General features: G+C 39.3%; 1 protein-coding gene across 12 annotated transcripts in view; it reads left to right on the top strand.

Moving 5' to 3' along the window:
* The window catches only part of ENOX1 (ecto-NOX disulfide-thiol exchanger 1), a 571,794-nt gene that overhangs the window by 116,137 nt on the left and 430,195 nt on the right, over positions 1 to 25,462 (top strand). For 8 of the 12 annotated variants that reach the window (XM_054528960.2, XM_063714804.1, XM_054528961.2 and 5 more), the window contains one exon: positions 1,088 to 1,153. The exons of 1 other annotated variant lie outside the window; for it this stretch is intronic. The gene's annotated coding sequence lies outside the window, so the exon portion shown is untranslated. Of the gene's footprint in view, positions 1 to 1,087; positions 1,154 to 20,717; positions 20,945 to 21,421; positions 21,923 to 25,462 lie in introns of those variants that run through there. 3 more of the 12 variants (XM_063714805.1, XM_054528962.2, XM_054528965.2) reach the window with 3 other exon arrangements.

Genomic DNA, 25,462 nt, shown 5'->3' with positions numbered 1-25,462 from the left:
ATTACTGAGCACCTAGTTATGGAACAAATAATGTCTATCTTCGATGTCTACAGATGCTGGTCTTTAGAGTGTAAAATGCTTCTAAATTTGGCTATGCTTTTAGTTATCTGTTTACAATTAGTCTACATGTTCTGGAAAGAAAAGAGATTTAGCTAGATGTAAGGTGTTTCTGGAGAGTTTAATAGAATATTTGTTTCCAGATTCATGCAACTATAATAGAGGAATTGTGATTCCATTAAGTTTTAGATACCAGAGGACGGTCTTGAAGTTTGGGGCAACCTATTTCTTATGATTCTAGCATTCACAGGCCTGATGTATAAGGCACTTTAAAACCATGCTTCTCAGACTTTAATGTGCATAGGGATTATCTGAGGATCTTGTTAAAGTGCATATTCTGTTGCAGTAGGTCTCAGGTGGGTTCTCACATTCAGCACTTGAAGCTCACTGGTGAGGCTGATTTTGCTGCCCGTGGACCACACTCTGAGTAACAAGGCCTTAAAATACTTTCTAGAAAATAAAGTTGGGATTTATCCTTTGAAAATATCTAGGTGCACTTTATAGTTTGCAGAACAACAAATTTCCTGAGAGAAAGCTTATAAGTGTGTAACTCTTATTTCAATTTGGAAACTTGCTAGAATTTCTCACACTTAAAAACAGTACGTCTGATACCAGTCAACCCCTAAAACTGCTTTTGAATGACATTTTAGATTGTACTGCCGTTAATTAACACATAGCTTTATTTATTTAGGCTTTCTTAGATTTGGGAGGCCCTGGCCCTAGCACTGGCTTTAGTGTAGCTACTTTAGCAACAAAGACTACTTTTAAAGCAGAAATACTCTTTGAAAGATTGACAGTTCGGAGGCTTTGTTTATGATGAGACCTTCACATTTATTGATTGTTACCAAGTTAGCACCATGCGGAGACCTTCTCCAAGGGCATTCAATTGCAGTGGCCAGAAATGGAAAGGGCAATGTTCAGCTCGAACTTTGCAGGCGAAACCTTGCATCTGCTTACATATATATGTTCAGTCAGCTCTCTGAAATTGATGTTTGAAGTTTTTTCTAACAAGATGGCCTTTATTTTACAGGTCCTTTGCTGCCAGCATGATGTCGTATTTATAATATGTGGAGGAGAGAGAGCTCACCATGCTCAGGTAAAGGGATGGTGTGTGCACCACAAATAACAAGCAGGCTGGTTGTCACCATATGGGAAGGGATGTGGTTTAATTATACCTCTGGCATCATTCTCTAATGTGTGTCTTAGTTATATCTGGGGTTCAGAGGGCCTGTGGCAGAAGATCTCAGTGAACTAACATGCATTTGGGGAGCATTTACAAAGTACCTACGACAGGGCCTCTGTAAACAGCCAGCAAGGAAATAGGACTGGTCACTTGAAATCTCTTTCCAACTTCTACAGAGTTTACATAAAGGTACTACCATTGTTCATCTTTATCACCTTATCATGCAGCCTTTATCTTTTCAACACTTATGTAAATACATGAATATTGAAGACTTCTAATTAAAGTCTTATCTCTGTCCCCTTATCTAAAGTTTTCCTTCTAAATTTCCTTTGCATTTTCTTTAGAAATAAGTACATGTCTCACAACTTTGATTTGCCCAAATAGGTCACTGAGATTAATTTTCCATTAACCTTTATTGCTTCTGTTTCTTTCTAATCATCTTCTTAGAGGACTAAACAGTCCCCATTGGGTTAGTCTCTCCTTAGGATATGAGTCATCTTTTTCTTTGATGCCCTTTTTAGGACTGATGTGGATGATAGTGATCTATTGTCCAGTGACCAAACCTGGACCCATTAACTGAGCCAAAGCTTCCGTAGATAGACCTACATTAGGAGTTCTGATGACCATGGCAATTTTATTATTGGACTTGCTTCTTTTGTGACCCAGTCTGTATTAATCTCATCTGACTGCCTTAACAAAGCACCACAAACTGGCTGGCTTACACAATAGAAATTTATTGTTTCACAATTCTGGATTCTGGAAGTCCTAAGTCCAGGTGTCAGCGGGGTTGGTTCCTTCTAGGCTGTGAGGGAGAATCTGTCCCAGGCCTTTCTTCTACCTTCTGGCAGCCTCGGGCATTCCTTGACTTATAGATGGCATTCTGCCTGTGTCTTTACACTGTCTTCCCTACGTGTGTGTCTGTGTCTATGTCCAGGTTTCCTTTTTGTAAGGACACCAGTCATATTGGATTAGGGCTCACTCTAATGACCTTATCTTAATTCGATCATCTGCAAGGACTCTATTTCTAAAAATGTCACATTCATATGTATGAGAGATTTAGATTGCAGCATCTTTTTGGGGTACACAATTCAGCCGATAGCACTATAGGGATACAGGCATACCTCATTTTATTTCACTTGGTTTTATTGAGCTTTGCAGATACTATGTTTTTTTACAAATTGAAGGTTTGTGGCAACCCTGCATCCAGCAAGTCTATCAGCACCATTTTTCCAACAGCACGTGCTTACACTGTGTTCCTGTATCAACATTGTTTTAGTAATAAAGGATTTCTAAATTAAGGTGTGTTCATTTTTTAGATATAATGCTATAGCACAATTAATAGAGTAGAGTAGAGTGTAAACATAACTTTATATGCACTGGCAAACCAAAAAGTTTGTGTGACTTGCTTTATTGTAATGGTCTGGAACCGAGCCTGTAATATATTCAAGGCATGCCTGAAGTGAATTCCTCAAGATACCCCTAAAGCATCTAGCATGGTGCCTGCTGCTTAATATTTGTTGAATTAGTGAATGGCAAGGACCATAAAGGCCATGGCCAAATTTAATTTGACAAAGCAAAGTGCAGTGACCAGAGGTGGGCAGGTATTATGCTGGCATTTGTCCTCAGGGAGCTCTTGCCTTCAGGATAGTCCAGGCTAAACAACCTCATAAATGAGATAAGAGTTTTCCTTTAAAAGTAGTAGCAGATGGGGTTTTTATAAAATATAGCCCTTTGTGTGAGCCGGTACTGCTGTCTCTGTTGGCATCGCAGGTTGAACTGCCAATTTACATGCTGCCTCTATCAGTATATCAAGATATCTTCCAGCTAATTCAATACCATTTAAATCATACTTAGCCAGGCTATTCTTTCTTTCCAGCTGCATCGCTTTGCACTTATTAAATTTAACATTCTCTTCTCTGGCTTTAATCTCTAAATGCTATCCTGAAATAGATCTGCCCTAATCGCGTCTTCTTCCTTCTTTATGCTTCCTTAGCTCAACATTATTACAAGTTATCTTTTGAGTGTTCAGATTTGGGTGTTGATAAATTATTAGGATACTGGTCTCTGGGTAGCACTTAAATGATTTGTTCTTTAGAGGTGCTTATTTGGGAAACCCTTTATTTCCTCTTGGGGTAGTGCTTTCTAGCCATGTCTACTGTTACTTCTAGGAAAGGATTACCTTTTTAATAGCAAAAGGGAGACTCCTGCTGAGAAAAGTGAAAGTCCAGGGGCAGATCTCCTCCTAGGAGTGAGGTAGGCATCTTTAGGAGCCCTGCAAATTCGCTTAAGCCCCTGGATTAGTGCTGTGTGGAGCTGCTGTAAGCAGGCAGGCCAATGTCTACAGATTGACTGTGTGGGTCAGGCCCAGGCCTCCAGGAAGGTGGAATCATTTACTTACAAGGTTTTTCAGCCCCACAGGAGCTTTTGTGTTCTTGGGGGTGGGGCTGCAGGCTGTCCCATGGCCAACTGACAGCATTGGCTTAGACAGCAGTAGATTTATAAGATGATGACAGGCAGTAGGAAATGAAAATGAAAGTAGAAATTCATTTTAGCATTTTTCTGACATTAGTCTTAAGAAAATTGGTAAATCAAACGGCAGATATTTATGGCATGTGTGATGCATGCAGGCACAGTTCCACCAAATGCCAGATACAGATGTATAACTTCATCCTGTGTCTCCATTGCTTATTTTTGTTTTCCATTTTATGCAAGAGCTTACTACCCTTGATGAAAGGTCTCTCATAACTTTTCACATGAACTCTCCTAGTGTGGCTTGTGGGCATGTCTATAGGTTTCATTAAAACTGAAACAGTTAATTTGTTTTGGTTATACAGTGATCAAACAGAGTGATGGTGGGCCAGCCCTTGCTGGCTGCAGGTAGGGCCTGGTGAGCAATTATATTCTAGTAATTCAGCTGTCCCAAAATAGCCAGTGAAGTACCTACAGTGTGTACTACAACAATTATAACATCCCAATAAGTCTTATTTTAATAATTAACTTATCTTATGTGTATCTAACACTTCTCTATTATTAAAGAGAAAATAACCCAGAAAGAAAACCTCAGGTGCCTTGAACATGGAAAACGAGTTTTATTGTTGTTGCTTTGTCTTTACTCCATTTTGCATTCTCTAATTTCACATTTCTGAAAACTCAGCTATAAGATTCTCATGTACTTGATAGTAATTTGCTAACTTGTTAAACTCTGATTTTAAAAAGGGTCAAATGAGAAAAATGATTCTTATGTCTTTTTAGTTAATAATTAACATGGTAAGTTTTTCTTAGATCTCTGACATTAGAATGTAATTATTATATTATGGAAAGTATATTAATTAAACAAATTATACTTCAAGATTCTATCAACATTTTTCAGAAAATTTTTGTACACAAATTAGTTAAAATAGGAATCTTAATGTCTGCTTTCTGTAGGATCTTCTGCCTCTCCCTCTGATGGTTCCTTCTTTGCTTCATTTAAATCACGAGTTTATGTTAAGTGCTTATGAGCTGGTAATATAAAAATGATGAAGAAGAGCAGTGGCTTTTGGCAGGGAACTCAGAAGCTTGGAATTCTCTTTCATCTACATTTAGTTACCACTAAGCTCTGTCAAATTTCTGTAATTCTTCCATATTTTTACTTTCCTTTTTTTAAATCCACGATTATCCTTTCCAAGCATTTCTTACCTTTTTCTTGCTTCTTCATATGACCACTCTGTTTTGTTTGTTCATTTGTTCGTTCATTCATTCATTCATGTAGTACCCTTTTGATGTGTGCCAAAAATTGTTCTGGGCATAGTATCAAGTATATTATAATTTATGTGGGAGATAGCAATGATTTTTGCATGACTATGATGGAGCTATAAAACTAAGTATATCTTTTATATAGGAAACAGAGCAACTAAACTGGCTTGGGACAATTAGGAAATACTTTATAGAGAAGATTGTATTTGAATGGAAATTGGTAGGAGATGAGTGGTAGAGAACATTCTAAATGAAACAGAGGGGAGATTAGCAGAGAGGTATGAGGGGGCAGGGCATGTTTGTGTATTCCATGCTGTTTAGGTATTGCTGGAGCATAAAGTGTGAAGAGGGATATAGGGCTGGATGAGACTCTATAGGAAGGCAGAAATCAAATCTTGAAGGTCCTTTGATGCATTGTTGAGCCTTCTTTTGTATGTCTTCAGTTCATCCTGCTCCTTGCAGGGAGAATGGCTGTGTGAAAGAGTGCTTATATCCTGCCAAACTCTTCCTTTATGACCCTTGTCCTGGTCTCACTGCTTCCAAAGGGAAGTCAAGCTCTCTTTAATTTACTCCATTGAATCATTTACTGCACTAGATTTGCCTGCTTTGCTTTTCACACAGAATTGGCTACTTTGCTCTCTTAGTTTCCATTTTCAAAATCCTTCCCTCCTTTAAGACCTCACTGAAATTCATATCCTTTATGAAAACTTTTCTCTACTCATGAATTTTACCCCTTGTGGATTCCAGAACTTTGAATAGACGCTGCATGTTGCAATTTTCGCATGCTTCTCATATATCACAAGTTATTTTTATAACATTCTTAGACTATCCACATGTTGAAGGGAAGGGCCATATACCTATCTTGTATCCTATTTATGCTGGAAGTGCAGCTTCTTGCATGTATTAATAGTAGACATTGCATGGATGTTTGTTAAAATGGTAGAGGAAAACAGAGTTCCTTTCATTTGAACGGCTGCTACAGAGGTAGAACTGAGGGATTGATTAATTGTCATCTGGAAGGGGTAGTAGTTAACATAATGTCCAGATGAAACTCTTAGAGGGAAGAATAATTGTCAGTGAAGGTGGAAGGATTACATTAAACAAAAGGCAGAAATATGTACAGAAAAGAGATGCAGTTTGAAAATCAGTTAAACTGCCCAAAGGTTTAGACATGGGAAGAAGATACTTAGAAAGCCATTCAGCATGTGTGATTGTCTTTGACAGTGAGTGACAAATGGAATAACAGGAAAAAGCACCTTTATTGCATGAAGATGCTCTGCATTATTAAATAAAATGGCCTCTGGAAAACTTGATTCAATTTAAGACTTCTCAGTTGCAGATCTGGAGACAATCACAAATTCAGAAATATATTTATGAAACTCTGTTGCCACTGAGCTCAAAAGACCGTAATCCTATTACTTGTGATTTTGAAAAGGGTAAACATGAAAAACTGAAAAGAGTTATTGATTAAAGAAGTAATATGAACAGGAATAATGGAACTAAAGTAATTGAGGCAATATTGGGCCTAATGGACCTTGTTCTCTTAATGCCTTTCTTCTGCTTTTGTATTGAGTTGGCCCCAAAGTCGATAGGACTATGTGCACAGAAAAAGAAGGACATGATGGAAGAATTAGTATTGCCGTCTATAAAAAAAAAATCAATCTGTTGTTCTTACAGAAGAACATCAATCAGTCTGTGAAATTAATTAACTGGAATTTTTTACATTTGGCTTCTAAGATAATGAGACAAATGATGAGAAAAGACTGTATGCCTTGCATATAGTAGATACTTGGTAAATGTTTCTTGAATTGAAAACCAAATGATATCATGGATTTAGTTTAAAAACTACTTCAGTGTAAGTCCTTTTATCAGTCCTAATTCAGTCCCTTTTCTTTTACTGGGCTGCCTATATCCATAGTACTGTAAATGTAGATTCCTCATTTTTATTGATTCTTGCTCTGAAGTGAGTTCTCTCACATTTTTACTGCCAAGGAGTCCAGGCCAGCTTCACATGACTTTGGATCTCTGTATTATTTAGTGTCTTAACTGTTTTCTGTGACCAGACTTCCTGCCCTACACAGTATTGGCAGGTTACATTTTTTGAAATATTTTAACAACATTACTCTCTATTCAGAAAACATCAATGTCTCTTTGTTGTCTACAAAATTGTGGGCTCATTGTACTTTAGAGTTCATTCCCTACTACTTGGCTTTGAAAGCATCTGTGTTCAGACTTGTCCAGACACCCGTCCGTACTTAACTTCCACCAGCCTCCTACCCAGACCCTATGGGGAAGACAGATTCATCTCTTCATTCTGTCATCCCATTTTGCAATGCACACAGTATTCTGCATCAAATCCTTCCTCTCATATCTATATCCATCCAATTAAAGTCAGTTCTGCTCCAGGCAATATAGTCCTTAAAACTGCACATTATCAAAAGCTGTGCTATAAAGACAGTTATTTCAGTGGCATAAATAGTGTTGGAGACTTGAGAGCTGCAGGGGCACAATAATCAAAGTTGTTTTACCTGAAGTTATTTAAATAATAATGGTATTTTCTATCTCTGTAAAAGTATAACTTTAAAACCTGAACATCACGAAAAAATGCATTTTATTATATCTCTTTTTATAAGATGGTAGTGAACTAAGCTGGTATTTTAAAAAATTGTTTCAACATCTTAATGATCCACTATTGTGAGAAATGGAGAATAAAGACCTTAAAGCAGCTGTGTTGTAAGCAGAAGACCTTTTTTTTTTTTTTCCTTATGCCAGGAGCCCTAGTCTGCATAAAACAAATTGTATTCCCCAATCAACTGATCACTTTATACCTAATACACATTATGCAAACTCTGCAGAAGAAATGTCTGTAACACTTATTTTTCAAAATGGAGTTTAAGGTCCTTTTTCCTCCACTGAGTTTGCCTTTCACCATTCTTCCTTGCCTGGTGATTTTTCTCTCCGAATACTCTCTTTTAGGTTAATTATCAATTTAAGGACCTCTTTAATTGTTCATCTTTTTCAGAATTTTTAGAGACTGTTTTGAAATAGAGACATATTTTTGTTTCCCACAGTGTCCAATACATTATTAGGGCAATGATATACTAGTTTATAAGCATGCGATTATTAAATTTAGTTTCATCTAAATCCAAAAATTGCTATTTTCTCTATTTCCTGTTCCTCCTGAACACTGGGCCTTGGCTTAATGTTTTTGGGGGGACAAAAAAGAGTAATCCCCATTTCAATGTCAATGCAAAAGGATAAAGACTGACTGATCGTTTTCAGATTAAGGATAAATACATGTGTTAGTTCCTGACCCTTCTTGAAACTTCATTAAAATGATGTTTAAGGGATTTTTATTTTAAAAGGGGCACACCGATGAGAGCAAAGAAATAGGGCAACAGTTGCAGCACTTTGGGATTTGGGATATAGATGGATGAGTGCTAACTTACTTAGCAGACCTGAGAAAGTGAAGTTTTAATCTAGCAGAGGAGAAAGGAAAAAGGTAACCCAAATTATACTGATGAACCCTGCAAAAACTCAGGAACAAGAACCCCTGGAAGGGAGAGTGAAGATACAGTTGAGAAGTATTGGTTGAAAGTTCAGATCTGCTTGCTAACTTTATACAAGGAGGAAACTGCTCCTCCACTCCAACAGAGGGATGAAGATTATGTTTTCTATAGAGTTGGTAAAACAGAAGGTTTTTGGATTGAGAAGTATCAGGAAAGGTTAAAAGGGTATAATATGGTCCTGAAATCTGGTAGATTGTGGATTACACTGATTTACCAAATCCCAAGAATGACAATACCTTCTGTTCTCTGCTCCTTAGCCTACAGGCAGCTAAGGATACCTTTCTTACAGGAAACTCCAGGAAACATCCCTGGGACTCTAACCTAAAAATAGAACTCAAGGATACTGATATCAGGGATTCCCTCAAGGACGGGCCTAGCCAGAACAATTCTAAAATAAATCCTATGTCAACAACCACACTCCCAACCTTTCTGTGGACCTTCTAGTGCTCGGCCCTTAAATATCGCAGACAGCCAAGGATCGTGAGACATTTAAGGAAATGTCTGATATCATGAGAGAAAAAAACTAAAGCATGCAAACAAAAAAAGCAACTTGGAGGAAACAACCTTAATAGGAAGAAGAAATTTTTTTTGTTTGTTTGTTTGTTTTAGACAGGGTTTCACTGTGTTGTCCAGGTTGGAATACAGTGGCGTGATCTTGGCTCACTGCAACCTCTGCCTCCCAGGCTCAAACGATTCTCCCACCCAGCCTCCCTAGTAGCTGGGATTACAGGCATGTGCCACTACCACCTGGCTAATTTTTATATTTTTAGTAGAGATGGGGCTTCACCATGTTGGCCAGGCTGATCTTGAACTCCTGGCCTCAAATGATCCACCTGCGTCTACCCCCCAAAATGCTGGGATTACAGGTGTGAGCCACAGTGCCCGGCCAGAAGAATAAATCTGAAAAAAGAAATCATCAATATCTCCAGACAGATAAGGCATGATATTATAACCATGAAACACAACAGAATTTATAAGGGTTAGGAGGTGAAATTAAGGAAGTTTTCCAGAAAGTGTAGTAAAAAGAGAAAGAATAGAAAATAACAGAAAAAATAAGAGGCTTAGAGGATTGGTTCTTACATCCAAAAATAGTACACCAGATTCAGAGAACATAAAAAATGGAGGACAGAAAACCATCAAAGGAATAATTCAACAAAATTTCTCAAAAACAGAAGTTTCCTGATTAAAAGGGAGTAGCAATAGATGATCATGAAACTTTACAACACTAGAATGTGGCCCAATAAATGACATGGTAAACTAATAAAAAGAAAGACCTGGTATCCCAGAGATAGGACCAACACAAGAGCGAGGCGAAAAGAATTCACAGGTGATGGTAAAAGAGATCTCAACAGCTGTGCGCTGGACTAGTGATCAACTGATCTAAATTGCAGTAGGTAGAGGGGTTCAGGAGAGAGTTCTTCAAGATGGTAAAATTGATTAAACATCTAATGTGTTTGCGCTGAGAGGAGATTTACAGATCTTGGGGAGGCTTTGGGGATAGCATCATGATAAGTACATAGGAAACTAATGCAAATTAAATATAACAATGATTAATTCCAAGGAAGACAAAAAGGCAGAAAATGAGATATAATCATAGAACACTACATGATTCTAAGGATGTAAATATGGATATTTAACACAACCAGAATTATTCTGAGAGGATGGGAACATGAGGCATGCGTGTGTATGATAAAAAACCTAACCCTCATCTTCCTCATTGGGAGGTCAATCAATAATACCTGAAATTGAAAAACTAAGAAGTAGTAAGAGAAGCATGTTATTTAAATCAGTGCATATAAATTTTTGTCTTTAGTATGGCACGCATAGAAACTGATACTGAATAATGTAGGAAGGTGGAGACATTCATTTGTAGAATATTAGGTAGATATAAAACTTCAAATAAAATATTTTCAGATTTTTTCAATGAAAAACCTGAACTTGCTTTCATAAACCTAACTTTTTATATTTCTTACATGCCTGAAATGGCTGAACACAATTCTTGATCAATATCTTAATGATTCTCTCTTCAAATTCTTTTTAGTCATTGTCAGTGAGATACTACACAAGTAGTGATTTTTAAAAAAAACAAGCCATTTCACCACCATTTCATATTCTATAAAAGTTAAAGTTATCTTTAAAAACATTAATAGTTTTAGCTTTCTTCTTTGCTAGACAAATGCAATCCTCTGAAAATTCCAACAGATTTCAAATTCAACTAAATTTTTTCCTATGAGGTAATTAAAAATAATAATGAGGCCCGAATTTATAAAGTGTGTGTTTATTGTTAGAGCAGTCACTCCATAGGTAGCCTGGATGCCAGTAAAAGATGATATTTGACTCAACTGGAAAGAAATATCTGGTATGTATAGACAGAATTTGTGGGGCTGTCCCTTGTAGCTTAGCCTATCAGGCCCTTCTGCCCACACCTTTCTAGAGCTCCACTTTCAAGCAGCTGTGCCTTCTATACCTGGAATGAAACCTCCTTCAGCAGCTACATGGACTGCTTCTGCACAAAGTGAAGGGGTGCTTTCTGCAGCAGCCTGTTGACGTGGGTGTCCATGGATGTTTCTAGTGCCTCTCAGCAGAGCCATGAGGACCATGCCTTTATACCTTGAGGAAGCTGATGGCCAGGTGTGATCTGCCCAGAGGCACCTGCTACCTCAGAACCCCACCTGATTCCCTGAGGCTGAGAGACATCCATACCTCATTGCATACCTGGAATCAATTCTTTGCACAATAGTGTGCCAGCACCTACTGATTTCCACATGTGGAAACAAATTCCAAAATAATTACTTAAAGAATTGAAAGCAGTTATCTCTGGGCCTAGTCCTATGTAACAGTTGAGACTATATTATGAATAAATTGGTTTAAATACATACTAATGTTTAAAAATCTCTTGTGTAGTCTTATTGGATCTTCCAGACCTTTTGCCCTCTTAAAACATTGGACAGAGCTGCTTTCAACTTTGTTTTTATGAGATGAGATGACAAAATATGGACTATACAACTGTGGACAATGGTCTACTTCTTAAATGCAGAGGCTATTTAGTTTGTGGATTATCCACATGCCATATTTTGCCCCAAGGATTAAAATAAAAGGAATATAAATCTGAAGATAGCGAGCTTCATTTTTTAATACAAGGAAAAAGATAAGTTGAAATTCATGATAAATATAGATTGTGTTTTGAAACTTTGATTATTTTCCTGTTGTCCCTTTAACATGTTCCTGGGGAAGTTTGTAATAATGATTTAGGAGAAGAGGTGGGAAACTGTTAAATTAGCTGAAAAAAAATAGAAAGGCGCTTGAGAATACATAGCAGAGAACACATTTCTTTCACAGAGGGTACTGACAGCGTGGTCTATTTGGTGCCCTCCAGATTCAAGGCTGAAACTGGAAACAATGGTGCTTTAATTTGCTGCACAGCTAATGGGCCTGCTGATTTGTTCTCATTTTTTAGTCCTATAGTATGTCCTTAAAACCCTCTCAAGGGTTTATACTTTTAGCCAGAGGTCTCTATGCTTCATTTTTCCTTTTGTTCTCTAAACACTTAGGTTGCCTCTTCCCGATTCATCTTCTGAGAGGCTCAGCATAATGTATGGTAGGAATTGAATAATTTGGATGAAGCCTGTGACATGTCTTGATGATGTTAAACCACTCAGAATCCTAGGAAATAGTCCCAGCTTGCATTAGCAGAAGATTAATGCAGGTGATCTTTAAAGTCTTAATTTTAAAAAATTTACATTTTTGCCAGTGATGATTGAAAAACACTGGCATTCTTTCTGCCCGCATTACTGATTACAATTGCAAATACTTGCAAAAGTACTAGAATGGCATCTCACTGTTCCATAAGGAGCAGAGTATTATTTTACCCTTTTAATGGCTACTAAATATTTAAAAAACAATTTTCTAAAAATATATCCATAACTATATGTAACACGGGCATAAATCACAATGGGAAATGTATTCTGATGCACATGCATAATAATACTTGCTGGATAAGTTTATATGTCTAATTTGCCAAGAAGAAATTTAAATTTTTGAGAGGTTTCTTACTTGCGACATCATTATGAGAAAAGACAAAAATAGGGGTCTTTTGGATGAGGTCAAGACAGTGATTACTCACATTGTTACTACCGTTTTGCCCCAGGATATTCTGGATATGAGCCCAAACCTTATGATCCCCGAATCAGGAATGGTGGAAAACCATGGTGGACTAGTTATTTGGAAGGTGGAATCAAGGAAACCCACCAGCTCTTGAACTTTTCCAGAACGGGAACATATTAAGGGGAGAGGTAATGAGAGCAAAGAGTTTGTCCTGCTATCTGGAGAACAGAGAGGGTACAGTGAGCCTTGGAGAGCAAGGGAGTGTGGGGAGCGGTGGGGCAGGTTGCAGACCACAGCCAGGAAGAGGAGAATCAAGGGAGTCAGCTGTGGACTTGTAGAACTGGGGTTGAAATTTAATTCAAGAAGAAACATTTGGAACATTTGGCAACAAGTGACATGATCAACGTGACATTCGGGTAGATGATTGTTGCTGTGTTATAAAATAGCTCAGAGAGGAGGAAGACAGTTGGTGCATGCTAAGAATGACTGCAGAAGAGTGAGAAGGAGAAGGAATTTGACTTGATGACAGGACTGGTAGAGAAGACAGAAGATAAAGGTAAGTTATAGACAGTGTAAGTCAAGGCTGGATTGCTGCCTTGGAGAACAACTCCCATATTTAACAGTCCAAAAAAACAAAAAGCAAAGTGACCAGAAGATTATCCAGCAAATGTCCAAATGCCTTGTGGAACAGGTCGGTTCTCTTCCCAGATTAAAAATCATGGAATGGTGGACATGGAACAGTTTGCGAAACATAGAACTTTGCTAAACCGATCATTTCTCTTTTGGACGTGCTGTGATTGTAGCCCTTGCCCCACCCATTCCCAGAAGATCATCCAGACAGCAATAAATAAGGAGCGCGATAGGAATTAGAGGTCAGGAAAGGAAGCATAGGTCTGGGGATCATCAGTGAACACAGCAGTGGGGTCTGAGTGTATAGATGAGCATTCTGTGTCACAGAGTGAAGAAAGGGAGGAGCAGAGGTGTGGCAGCAAATACTGTGAGATGCTTCATGAAAAGGCCAAGGAACAAAAAGAAACAGTGGTTGGAGTGGCATTAAACTCATGGAATTGTTTGATCTAAATTTAAGTAGATACTTGCTTCATTGGGGTAAACAGTCTGATTAGTGTTTTCAGACTATACATAAATGAAGGGATAGTTCCAGCTCTCAAGACTTAGGACCCACAGAGAATTCAGAATATAAATGCAGCAAGCTGAGCCCCAAAACCTTTTGGGCTCAGCCACCAGAAAGATTATCATGAGCCCCTTTTCTTTTACAAATAAAATTCACCCTTATTTGTCTTAGGGTTGACTATGGAAATTCTTTAAATGGATATCAAGAAGGAAATCTTCCAGTAAATTCTGCACTGCAAAGCAGTAGTATTATTTAAACAAAGAATACATTAATTTTCATATTGCAATCAAGATCAACCAGCACTTACCCATCCACCAGAATGCATTAAAATACTGAGCACTTTTTTAGTTCTACACTGAAAATCCCTTTGAATCCTGTATCAGTGTTCACTAGACAGAATCTGTCTTTCTATATACTAGATACATAAATATGTATTTATTAGGAGATTTATTTTAAGGAATTGGCTCATGCAAATGTGGGTGCTGGTAAGTCCAAAAATCACAGGGCAGGCCAGCAGTCTGAAAACTCAGGCAAGAGTTGATGTTATAGCCTTGAGTATGAAATGCATAGGGCAAGTTAGCAGGCTGGAAACTTAAGCAGGATGTCTATGTTACGGTCTTGAGGGAGAACTCCTTCTCTTGGAAACTCAGTTTTTGCTCTTAAGGCCTTCAACTGATTAGATGAGGCCCATCCACATGATCAAGGGTAACCCCTCCTGTAGCTAAAGTCAACTGATTATAGATGTTAATCCCATCTATCAAATACTTTTACAGTAACATCTAAACTAGTGTTGGACTTAAGAACTGAGCACTCTGGCCCAGCCAGATTGACTCAGATGATTTTGCCATCACAAATCTCATATTTTTACTATAGTGGAAAGAGCAGAGTCAGCTGCATTTTGCTTCATTTCCCCAGTGTTGTAATCTTTATAAGGGAGTAAAGATTCTGTTAGTGGTTCAATGGTGGCATTCTTACTGGCACTTTTTTTTTCTGTCAAATTGTTAGATAATTTGTTTGAAAAGCTGGGCCATGTTAGCACCTTACCCCGGTCCCACATGGTGCCAAATGGTCTTGTCGTCTTTGCCTGCTAAGAAGAGCAGGGATGGGAAATGCAAATTTTCATTGAACAAGGTTATTGACTACTCAAGTTCTGTAGTGAGGTTGCTCAGCTGACTATGTGACAGTCACAGGGGATGTGGGGAGTTAATATTTTCTGGGAAGAATTTTAATGTTAGAATTTACTGTCTTTTGCACATATAAATTTGAAGCCTTAATGTTATGCTCTTCTGGTTATTTGCATTTAATATGCATGCAAATTCACAATATATACTATATGCCAAGAACATAAATTATAAATTGGTACTTTCCCTGGTTGTTAGCAATTTTGGCCGCTTTAAAAATTAATACTTTGAAGAAATAATATGTTTTCAAATTTGTTTATAGTATCTTTAGTTTCCAAAGGAAAATATGTAGTATACTCTCAACCAGGAAGGTAGATCTCTGCTGTAACATTCTCTGGATTTAAAAAGTTGTGCATAATGCTAAAGGTTAGAATGTTTTTATTTATCTTTCCTGTGTATGGGTTTCAATTAGGTGTTGCAGATGTTTGTTTCCATTAACAATGCTGAGAAATACATGTTTCTGTAGCATGATTGCAGCCTACTGCAGTCCAGTATACTTGGGGGTGAGTCTTTTCAGTGATAAACACACCTCCAGTAGCAGAGCAGCATATTGTACTTCCAGGTGGAAGAAGACCTGCCTGTGCTGCACAACTGAGGGCAGGAGACTCCCAGAGAGGGACTGTAGCCTCTCTGCCTGCCATTGAGGCTTGTTGTCTTGGCAACTAAAACACAGCCATCCATCCTTTCCCCAGGCAGGGAGCTCCAGTCATCCTTGACTTTGCCATGACCTTTTCTCCTCCTCTTTACAATCTGTTTAGGGTTCTGCCATGCATCTCCCAGGCAGCTTTGAATTTTCTCTCCCTTGGAAATCTCCAGGCCACCTCCTGGTTTTGTCTTTCTCCTTTGGACCAATGAATGCTCATCACTGGCATCCTGGCTACTCAGCTTGCTTGCTTCTTCCTAAGTCCAAAGCAAGGCCTCCCAGACCTTCCTGCCCACTATGAAAGTCAGGTCATCTTGCACTGTGAAACTCTAGAGTGCAACATTCTCTGCAGGGTGCAAACATTCATCCTCAGCTTCAGTAGTCTGCTCTCGCACACTATTTGGAATCATTTTAAAAACTCTTCTGTCTGCGCTGTACATCTTTCATGACTTAGTCACCCTCCTCCACCTTACTAACTCTATGGACCACTTTATCCTCTATATTTCTAAGTTATTTCATCTTGGGCAAAATCAGCCCTCTTTAAGTGGTCCAGAGAGAGCAAGGGCCCTCAGCTGACAAGTTTTATTGGTGGCACCATCACCACCACCATGACAATAAATATTATCACTAACTTCTGTGCCAGCATGTTAGCATACTGCAAGTAGCTACAGAAAATGGGCCTGTGGACATTGACTCAAAACTTAAGTTAGGGCCTCTGTGTTATTGTGAAGCCTGGTCAAGGGCTCAAGTCGGGATGAGAATGCATGTTGGTTCTGCTCTTCATTTATGTCCTTGGACATGGCTGGATCTGCCAGGATTAACAGGTGACTTCCGCCCCCCCACCCCTGACTCCTGTTCCCTCCAAAAAAGTGACCTGTAGATAGCCAAATGGTCCTAGGGCATAGACCTGAAGAGGCATCATTTTCTGATTCACTTTTGGGCCAAGTAGGCATTATTTACTAATTTGCAGCTGGGTACTTTATAGGCTTATAGAGGCCTTCACTTACAGAATAGATAATCAAAAAGATTCAAAGTGAATCTTTTTGTTTTTTTTTTTTTTTTTTTTTTTTTTTTTTTTTTTTTTTTTTTTTTTGGAGACGAAGTTTCACTCTTGTTGCCTAGGCTGCAATGGCACGATCTCAGCTCACCGCAACCTCCGACTCCCCTGTTTAAGTGATTCTCCTGCCTCAGCTTCCCAGGTAACTGGGATTACAGGCATGCGCCACTACCCCTGGCTAATTTTTGTATTTTTTAGTAGAGATGGGGTTTTGCCATGTTGGTCAGGCTGGTCTTGATCTCCTGACCTCTCAAGAGATCTGCCCACCTTGGCCTCCCAAAGTGCTGGGATTATAGGTGTGATTTTTTTTTTTTTTTTTTTTTTTAGACAGAGTCTCGCTGTGTCACCCAGGCTGGAGTGTCGTGGTGTGCTCTCAGCTCACTGCAACCTCCGCATCCCTGGATGCAAGCGATTCTCCTGCCATAGCCTCCTGAGTAGCTGGGATTACAGGTTCCTGCCACCACACTCAGCTAATTTTTGTATTTTTCAGTAGAGACAGGGTTTTGCCATGTCGGCCAGGCTGATCTTGAACTCCTGACCTCAAGTGATCTGCCCACCTCGGCCTCCCAAAGTGCTGGGATTACAGGCAAGAGCCAACATGCCCGGCCTCAAAGTGAAGTCTTTTATTACGAGGAGAAAGTGCTAGGTAAGGATAATTTAATTTTGTAATCATTATTGCATCTTGGCAAAATTTTCTGCAGTAGTTTCTTCTCCTTCCCTTCCCTCTTCATCCCTGCTCCTCTTCTCCTCCTTCCCTCCCCCTCTTCCTTTTTCTTCCTCTTCTTCCTCCTGTTCTTCCTTTTTAGATAATAATCATAGTAGCTAATAAATGTATAAAATATTCTGACTGGCTCAGATGCATTTTTCCTAGGCTTGATTGTATCATTGGAAACTCTAACCACAGAGGTCCCATGTGCTGTGGGTGGAACAGCCTTCTAACTGTCATAGAAACACGGAAGCCACATGCTAGATTTACATAGAGCTTAGGAGCTCTGAGTGTAAGAACTGGAGCTTGACTCATTTTTGGCATTCAGACATGCACTGATCTCTCTCATAGCTTAGGATTCCCCAAAAAGGTTGGATCGAGGGATGTGATGAGGTCCCTGAACAAAAGCCATGAGTGAAGAAGTCTGTTAACGTGGACCAGACCGACCTACAGGAGTTTGGTTTTGTTTTGCTTTTGAGATGGAGTCTTGCTCTTGTCGCCCAGGCTGGAGTACAGTGGTGCGATCTCAGCTCACTGCAACCTCTGCCTCCCATGTTCAAGCAATTCTCCTGCCTCAGCCTTCCGATTAGCTGGAATTACAGGTGCCCACCACCACGCCTGGCTGATTTTTGTATTTTTAGTAGAGATGGGGTTTCACCATGTTGCCCAGGATGGTCTCGAACTCCTGACCTCAGGTGATCCACCCGCCTTGGCCTCCCAAAGTGCTGGGATTACAGGAGTGAGGCCACCATGCCCGGTCGAGCTCCTGGGTTTGAAAGTCTAAGGGGCAGTGGTTCTGGGTACCTCCCTTGACCTAATGAGCCTCACCTCAATTCCCCCTACTGACAACAGACTCCTGCTCACACAAAAAACAAGTATACTATGGCATGAACGATGGCTGTGTCATAAAGCAGGGGTCAGTGAACTATGGCCCTTGAGGAAAATCCAGCCTGTGGCCTGCTGGATTGTTTATACATTTTTAAAGGGTGGTAAAAAGAAAAAAAAAAAAAAGCAAAGAAGAATATGCTACAGAGACAGATGTGGTCTTCAAAAGCTAAAATATTTACTATCTGGCCCTTTATTGGTAAAATTTGCCAACCCCTGCCAAGAACTGGTCAGTGATACCTAACGGTGTTACTTTGGGCAGCCCTGTTTTGAAAAAGCAAGGCTCAAGAGTGGAAATGGCTTCCCTGATGGTGAGGCCTTGAGGTTCCTTCCCTTCCCTCTTCACCCCATTCTTTGTGCTGTAGAAGAAGTTGTCTTCCGTGAGAACGTTGTCAGAGGTGTTGATGGTGACTGGTGGATGGCAGAGTGATGAAGGCATGTGGAGCAGAGGAAAAGCTCAAGAGAGTAGGAGAGGAGGGTTGTCAGGCAGCAGGCCGTAAGTCTGACTGTCAGGGAATCCTGGAGGGAGTAACTGAGGAGGGGATCCCAGGAAAAACTCAGACTTGTTAGTCCATGCGTGGAGCTCAGAGGATTGGGACTTAGGCTGTTGCCTTAAATACAACATATCTGTAAGCACTGGGAGGCCAGGGGACTTTTGGTTTGCACTTGTGTTTTATAGTTTACAAAGTCTTTCTCATTTTGTGAGAACCCTCTGAAGCAGGCAGAGTGTGTGTTAATTTTGACCTCAATTCATAGAGAAAAAAAGGATTGATGCTGTGTCAGGGAAATGTCTTCTTCAGGGTCATAGAGTTATTATATGATGAAGTTGGAAATCAAATCTAGATACTCTGGCTCTAAACCTGAGCACCATTCTTGGAATCAGTGAATTATCAAAGTGTGAACTCTGCACTTCTCACCCCCAACACAAAAGCCATCTTACTAGATATTGTTTATTTGTAAGTTCATTATATTAATGTATACAACACTAGAAATGGTTAGAGTAGCTTCAGAATTGGATTCATTTTATGCTTCAGCTTAGCCCCTTCTCACACAGTAAGGCATCTATAGAACAAACTAACCAGAGTGTGAAGGTAATTTGCGTTGCCCCGCATTGTTTGTGTGTGTCTGGGAACTCTGGGTTGAGACAGATTACTTGGATTTTCTAGTTTTACTTTTATAGACAACCTATGAAAGGGGTAATTATGAGAAGTAATTATTGACACTATGACAACCTGAATAAAAATTGAAGTTGTTTGTACTATTTTCGCATAGATATTAGAGCAAGACAATACAATAAATGAATTGAGTGGCCAGTTTTGTGTGTGTATGATTTGGATATCAGAGACCATCATTCCTACATGATATGACACTTTATTTGCCACCTTCACACTTTGACATTTTTGTCATAACTAAATGTGCAGTGGAGCCAGCTGTGGTCTGCGTAGGCTCTAGCACTGTGTCTGGGTCTAACCCTGAGCAATGTATTTGGTTTTGGAGCCAGTGTCGCTGATACAGGTTGCAGCCAGCACAGGGAAATCCATCACAGTAACAGCAATGTAGCCGTCACAGGGAGTCTAACCACATCCATATTCAGATAAGGAGAACACTGAGTACTCTCACTGAAAATGATATGCAGGGACTCTGGGATAATGCTGCCTTTACACTGTTCATAAAATATGGTAAAAATAAAGCCTTAAAAGTCATGCTTGTGAAGAGTGGAGACAGGAAAATTAGAGTAGCAATTCACACAGCACACTTTTCCTTGGACTGAGAAGTCATATCAATTTCTCAAAAACAGGTATTTCACCTCTTACAGCATCCATAAGAAGGCTAGGTCAGCCACGAGTTAGTGGCTTACGAACTCATTTGGACCTTTGCTTGGCTGGCAAATGTCATTTCTTAGCCTTCCATCCACCCAAATCTGGGGTTTCTGTTTCCCCAGCTCTGCACTCTGTGTTCTCTATCTCATCATCTTATTTTATTTTCTTCACAGCACTTTCTACTGTTTGCAGTTATCTAATTTATTAATTGGCTTACTTAATCTCTATCTCTCAGCTTTGGGTTGTAAGCTGCGTGATTGCAGAAGCTGACCATGGCTCTCTGGTTCACTGTTGTTTTCTGTAGCCCAAAGAACAGTGTCTGGGCTGTGGTAAGTGCTCAATATGAATCAAAAAGATGAATCAGTGAATGAATTGGTGAGTAAATACATGCTTTCCTGTTGCTTAACCCTACAGAATAGTCCCAGTACTGGGTTATGATCTTTCCCTAGTGGAAGAATTCAGAGATTCTATTGTTGCCCTAACAAATTACCACAAACCCAGTGGCTTAAACAACACAGATTTATAGTCTTAACAGTTCTGCAGGTCAGAAATCTAACACAGTTCTCACTGGGCTCAAATCAAAGTGTCAGCATAGCTGGAGACTTTGGGGGAGATCCATGTTCTTGCCTTTTCCATTTTCTACAGGTCACACACATTCCTTGGCTGTGATCCCTTTCTGTCTTCAAAGCCAGCAATGGTAGTTCGAGACCTTCTCATGCTGCCATCTCTCTGGTTCTCTACAGCTGAAAAAGATTCTTCGTTTTTAAGGACTGATGTGATTAGATGGAGTTTACTTGGAAAATACAGGATAATCTCCCATCTCCAGGCCATTAATCATAATCACATCTGCAAAATCTATTTTGCCATGTAAGGTAACATATTCACAGGTTCCAGGAAATAGACCCTGGACATCTTTGGGGGTTTGGTGGTAGTCATCATTCTGCCTCACGTGGATTTATTCACGAAGGGGATATAGGGATAGTCAAGCCCAAAGCCTCATTTCTCTTCCAGAATGTATATTGCAAAACAGAGAGTCTTCCCGAGTCATTTATTCATTCCACAAGAAAGATTTGTGGAACTTGTCACATTCTTCTTGGTAATTTGGTTCCTGATGGCAGAGTGAGCCTAGATTGCTGTTTTGCAGCGTTGGATATGGAGACCCTGGGGAAGTTCACCTGAGTTCCTAACCAAGCCTGACAATCAGAAATTGGGCTTCTAACCAGAAAGGGATCAATGTGTCTAAAAGGGACTCAAAGCAGTTGTAGTGGTAGCAATGGTGGTGTCAGATACAGTAATTTATTTATGTTATTTTGGAGTAATTTATTTATTTTATTCAAGCTTTATAATAATCCTGTAATAGAAGCACTATTATTGTCCCCATTTTACAGATGATGAAACTAAGGCACACAAAGGTTAAATAAATTGCCTAAGTGACTGAGCCAGGAGTGACTGGCTAATGAGTGAATGAGACAGGATTCAAAATCTCAGGCAATCTAGCTCTTGACTGTGTTCCCTAACCACTGCACTTCCCTGCCCCTTACGAGGCCCATTAGAGAGTGGCCAAAGAAGCCTCTGAGAGGGCCAGAATGGGTGCTGAGACCATCTATTGGCCTCCTTGGTTTTGTGAAGTAGAGAGAACATGGAATGGTAAGAAGCTTCTGCTTCCTTGGTTACCAGATCTGGGCCTGGATCAAACCACTTCAATTCACTGAGCCTCTGTGAAGAGAAAATAGAAATTCTGCTTGTCTGCATCTCTTCGGTGGGAGAAGGATAAAACGATTATTGAGACGTGCTCTGTAAACGTTGCCCGTTACTATCCACATGTCTAAATGATGAGGCGAGAAAGGAAAGTGAGTATGATCACCTCAGTGCCCCAAGACTCTATCTGGCTTTTGTTACCCTGGGGTAAACTGGAGAGTGTGACTGAGACATGAAATCTTCCCATATTCTCTGTGAGAGAGGGTGATTGATGACAGGGATGTACAGGTCGGCCTGTGACAGCTTGTAATCAATCAGGGCATGAGAAGGATAGCTTGTCTTTGGTGTACAGATGAGGATTCTAATAACCCAACAGTGGCCACCAGAAGGAAAAGCCTCCTGCGCTTGCCTTCACTTCATTTCAGTAGCTGCAGAGTCGTCAGGCAGTCCAAAGAATTTCATGTATGAAGATGGTATTCCTTAGTTTTGCCCTAATTGCGTGAGCACAAGTGACAGCTGTGAGTTCTGGGCTTCAGAGGGAGGAGTAAAAATTTACCTTGGAGTTAGCCAACATCTGCAAACACTTATTTCATCAATCATACAGAGCTGTCAAGAGCAGTGAGGGGTCTGAGATTTTACCCTGCCTGTGAGGTAACAAGTTAGCCTGCCTGATTCATACATGGTGGCAGAAGACACGAAACTCCTGAATCAGACATAAAGGATGTTACTGCTCAATGTACAGCAGGCAGCATGGGCTACAAGCTCTCATCTTGTAGAGCTTAAGGGGAACCTCCCTTGAGGGCAGTGCAGAGGGGGCCCAGGTGATTACTTCATACCTGTTGGATCTGTGTCACAACCTAGGAACACAGAGTTTAGGAAATAACCAGTCTTATAAACTGTTTCTGGCACACTTGCCCAACCTTTGCCCTGGAAGAAGGCATTGTCTTTATGACTCTTGCCAGGAAACAAAATTATCCTCTGTCCTGGAGGAGGAAGCCATAATCTTTATCCTCCCAGGCTGTTTGCTTTACAGACATCCTTGAATAGTAGTCTGAAACAAAAGGTACCACAGGGTAGAGAACTGTCTCCCAATAGAAACTAGTGCATAATTAGCTAAAATAATGACCATAAAAGGTGTTTTTTAAATACGTAAAATTTTACAAGTGAATTTATATAATCTGAATTCTGAGAAGGAGAATTATTTTCTAATTCTTTTCACTTACTGAGTTCTACTAAATAATTTGGAATAGGGATTCAACCAAACTTGTTGCTTAAATACTCAGTTTCCATGGAGTTCAGAACTTCCAATGAATTGGTAATTAATTGGTATTGTAATGAAAGATTGTTTACATAGAATGCGCAAAGGGCATATGATTGATGCCCTCTTTAATCACCTTTGGCTACAGTAGTAAATGAAAGTATACATTTTGTACTTGGACAATGGATGATGCCAATTGAACCTTATTAAAGACTTCTGTGGCCGAGCACAGTGGCTCATGCCTGTAATCCCAGCACTTTGGTAGGCTCTTGTGGGAGGATCACTTGAGGCCAAGAATTCTAGGCTGTGCTGGGCAACATAGTGAGACCTTACCTCTCTTAAAAAAAAAAAATTAACTGGACATCGTGGCATGCACCTGTAGTTCTAGCTACTCAGAAGGAGGCTGAGGTGGGAGGATCACTTGAGCCTCAGGTATTAGAGACTGCCATGAGGGATGATTACGCCACTGTGCTCTGGCCTGGGCACAGAGTGAAACCCTTCTCTAAAGATATAAATAAATAAATATTTTGGCTAAGAAAAACACACACTTTTCTTTGATTTCCATCATGATTTTTTAGCCAAATTCTTAATGGGAAAACTATTATTTGTTACATTTCTTTATATTTGATTTTTAAATTAATTAATTTCCAAAATATGTTATCTTTAGTTATGGTTAATATTACAGACCTATCACTGCCTACCCAGTGTGTGGTCAGTGACAAATTGAGCCCAAATAACTTGTATAATCTATGAGATAACCAAACCCTGAAGATGTTTTTTAGGCTTAAACTTGGTATAAGACCCGAAAGGTACTGTAAATGTTGGAAGAGCAAGGATCTATGTTCTGCCAGGGGTGGTGTAGTACTGTGAATATAGCTTTAAAGGCAGCTGGATCTGGATCAAACTCCAACTCTGCCAATTCCTAATTCTGCAATTTAACTAAAATATATGAGCCTCAGTTTTCTCATCTGTAAATTGTATATAATGATTTCTGCATAATAGGATAGTTATGCAGTCCCCATGAAATAAGTTATTTGAAGTTATTCTCTTTAAAAATGTAAAGAGAATATTGAAGTCAGTGCAGGACCATTATAAAGTTTATTTGATTACTTTCAGCTTGGGTGAAGCTTTAAATTCTTAGTTAAATTCCTTCGCTAAAGCATTCACTTATTGTCTATTATTTTTCTAGTTATCTAGGTGCATTGGGGAATTAAAGTCATCATTTAAAAATCATCCCATGGATATCAAAAGCTTATAAATTGTTAGATGCTAATGGGAAAGTCAAGAATCTGCTTCAACTTATAATTGTAGGCGTACACAGAGCTATCTAGGGAAATGCAAGGGTTGGCTTAAATTCCCAGAATAAAATACTTTGCAGATTTCAAAATATGTCACTCAGTATAAAATTAATTATTTACCAGCCACTCACATACTAATCAGGGTTGAAAGTATGAAAGACCACAGGAAAGAATGGATGGTTACCTTTCTATCACAAGTGCTGGTATTAAGAAATAATGATAGCTCACATGTGTGTGTGATGCCCTCAGTTTTATGGGAAATCGGGAACTGAATATTTTAAAACTAATTACAATTAATTAACATGACTAAAAGCAATGGCAGTTTGGGATTCTATTTTTACCAAATTAATCTCTCCAGTGAAAAGTAGGAGAGAGATTTTAGACTTGACAAACAACTTAAAAGCTTTGCAATAGGAATGGAATGAGAAAGCACAATGAGCAGAAGAATATTTAGTGAAATTATGTACTCCTTAAAATAAGCAGCTACTGTATTTTGCATATAAAGGTAGACATGACTGAAGAGGTAGGGAGATGAGGAAAGTTAATGTGTTTCAGCAGACGGAATGATGGAAGATAAATGCCTTCTCTTGGTATGTAATCTTGATTTGCTGCTATGATGTAGAAAATAATGTAGAAAATAGCACTATATCACAGTGCCAGCTTATGTTGATATATATTTATGTATATATGGATATTTATATGTATGTGCATGAATATATGTGTGTGTGTATATATGTATATATACATATATATATATACACATACATATACACACATACATCCAGGATGTCTTCAGATTATATATAAAATGTTAAGGGCTTTACTTAGTGGAGATTGGGTTAAATATTTACTTCTTGCTAAGTATTACCGTATGCCTAAACTTTTAAAATAGTAGCTATTCCAAAGGAAGAAATCAAACTAAACAATTGGGAAGATATATCAAATCTAGTTTCAATTGGTGGTTCATAGAGATAACTGGGTAACACTGATGTTACTTCCCTCTTGTCCAGCTCATACTAAATAGGCATCTGCCATTAATGGCCAGGGTGCTGTGCTGGATCTGTCATGACTAAACTGATCACGATCATTAGCCTGTCTTCTTAGTTCATTCACAGCCAGGAGGTAGACGGTGGGGG

Source organism: Pongo abelii, chromosome 14, assembly GCF_028885655.2.
Source record: "Pongo abelii isolate AG06213 chromosome 14, NHGRI_mPonAbe1-v2.0_pri, whole genome shotgun sequence".
Taxonomy (NCBI): Eukaryota; Metazoa; Chordata; class Mammalia; order Primates; family Hominidae; genus Pongo; species Pongo abelii.
Note: the sequence above shows the minus strand (reverse complement) of the source record. Positions and strands in the feature narration are given on the sequence as shown.